Raw genomic sequence first — 2,332 nt, 5'->3', positions numbered from 1 at the left:
TAAAACTGCATAACTTTTCAAAGGCCGCAAGTTGGTTTTATATTTGCTTCTTTCAACCTTTGATCCACTAGGCGGTTGACCCTAGTTTGGGGCTACAACACCTTGTGGTTCACAAATTGTGGACCGATAGGCGACTGACCCTATTTTCGAGCAACAACCGATCCTGGCCGCTTCCCACTCATGGTTGAGTCTGAATTTGGAGCTACAACTGAACTCTTAACTCGGTGTCGACTCGTCGAGTGGCTGCCTAGATGTGGGTATAGCTAGGGGAGTGTCGTAGTCGATATGTACCCACCAGTTTAGGCATATGATGCGCTCGGCTGGCCTATAAGGGAGGGTCGTGTGTGTGGGTACACTGGTACACCCCTGCAAGGATAAATCTATTCGAGTAGTCTGTCCGCGGTTATCAATGACCTATATCTTGTTAACTTGATCATATACCAACTTTAAACTTAATGATTAAAATTTGTCAAAGTGTGTGAGTTCCTTGTGGGTTCTTCTTCATGAGAGATACAAGGGGAGGACAAGGTAGTGCTATGTTTGTAGTAGGTAGTTGAATAGAGTAGAGAATGCACTTTCCTTTACTTTTATGCACTTTCTCATCTTATCTCTAATAGGCGCAAGTTGTAGCGAGTCTCTATAGAATGCTTAGTGCTTGTGCTGCTAAACCATTACCCCCTTACATTGAGACATGTTGCATATTTCTAGCTTAGGTCTGATGTGAGTCTTGCAAGTAAAGTTGAGTACTCACCTTGCTTAATTTACTCATTTTTCGTGGATTGTCGCAATCTAGCTGACATCAACTCATGATGTAGGTTTGTTGATGGACAACGTTAGCTGGTTATCACGCAGATAGTGGTCTGGGTAGGGCTATGGGCATCATTTTCTTTTCTTTGAAGCCACCTTAAGTCAATTTGTATTATTTACATTTAGGTATATTTGCTTCTGTTGTATGCGTTGTATCTTTGTCATGAGACCCTTATTGTCTTATTTTGTTAAACTTGACTCTCGAGAGTTGTTGTATATATATTTTGTCATTGCTGTGAAATATACTCCCTCCGTTCCTTGATATAAGGTGTATAGATTTTTGAGAAAAAGACCCGAAATATAAGGTGTATTGCATTGCACCACTCGTTTGGATAATTTTTTTAGGGATTTGATTACATTTCCTTATATCAGGCAAGCTCCTATATATTCACTACAAGGATTCCGGTCTATTGGAACAAAATTTATTGCTACAACTATATTTTGTTGCAATAAAATGCTATATTACCACAAAATTCCAGTTTGTGGTAATAGGATCTACATATTACAACAATTTCGTTTCATCGCGCTAAGTACTCATTTTGTGCAATAGAAGCCATGTATTGCCACAAGCTGCATCGTTGTTGTAATATGGTAGTGCTGTTGCGACAGTTCCGTCCCGTTGCGTGAATGGGTCATATTGTTGCAATAAAGGCTAGGTATTGCAACAAAGTACATCTTTGTGCTAATATTTAGAAATATATTGTAATAATTCTGACTTGTGGCACTAGTCATAGATACGGTTGCAAAAAACATGGCTTCATATTGCAACAAAGCATTTATTGGTTGTAATAGGGGTGACTCTTTGCCTCATCTTCGTTGCATTGCGATAACTATTACATATTGCGACAAACTAAGCATCCATGGTAATACGTACAACATAATGCAACAATCCTCTAGTGTTGCCAAAAAAGGAGCAGGATATTGCAACGATATTCTCTATAGTGCTCCTAGTTTTTCGCTTGATTTATCATACTATTTATCAGGATTTGATTAAAGGGGCGTACTACTTTATAGAGGTATTGACACATTAGGTATCACAACTTGCACCTAAGTTGCATTTTAGTCACATATCTTGCAAAGTGGACATCGGTGGTACCACAACTTGGAGGAACACTCGCCTATGCGTGTGCGGAGCATTGCACACTCGCGGACACCCTTCATTCTCCCTACTGATCTCCTCCGGTAGCAAGGTTGTCCTCGGCACCAGAAAGACGGCAAGCTCAGTGCCCTTCTCACCAAGGTGAGTCGTGAGGACTAAGCAACACACATTCTCTTCCTAATTTTTCTGTATCTTGCTTGATGTGATTGTATGTATTTATGGGTGTTGTTAATAACAAAGGATATTCCATGTGAAATTATGTGTTAAACAGAGAAATTGAGCAAGGCTGCATACTAGCTATTTTTAACACTCCCGGGCTCCATTTAAACAGCACTTCAGCCACCAATTGAGTAGCATAACAACTGTATCCCAGCCTAATTTCAAGAAAGAATTCATCAGCACATCAACAACACTACATCAAGATAT

Source organism: Triticum dicoccoides, chromosome 3B, assembly GCF_002162155.2.
Source record: "Triticum dicoccoides isolate Atlit2015 ecotype Zavitan chromosome 3B, WEW_v2.0, whole genome shotgun sequence".
Classification (NCBI taxonomy): domain Eukaryota; kingdom Viridiplantae; phylum Streptophyta; class Magnoliopsida; order Poales; family Poaceae; genus Triticum; species Triticum dicoccoides.
Note: the sequence above shows the minus strand (reverse complement) of the source record.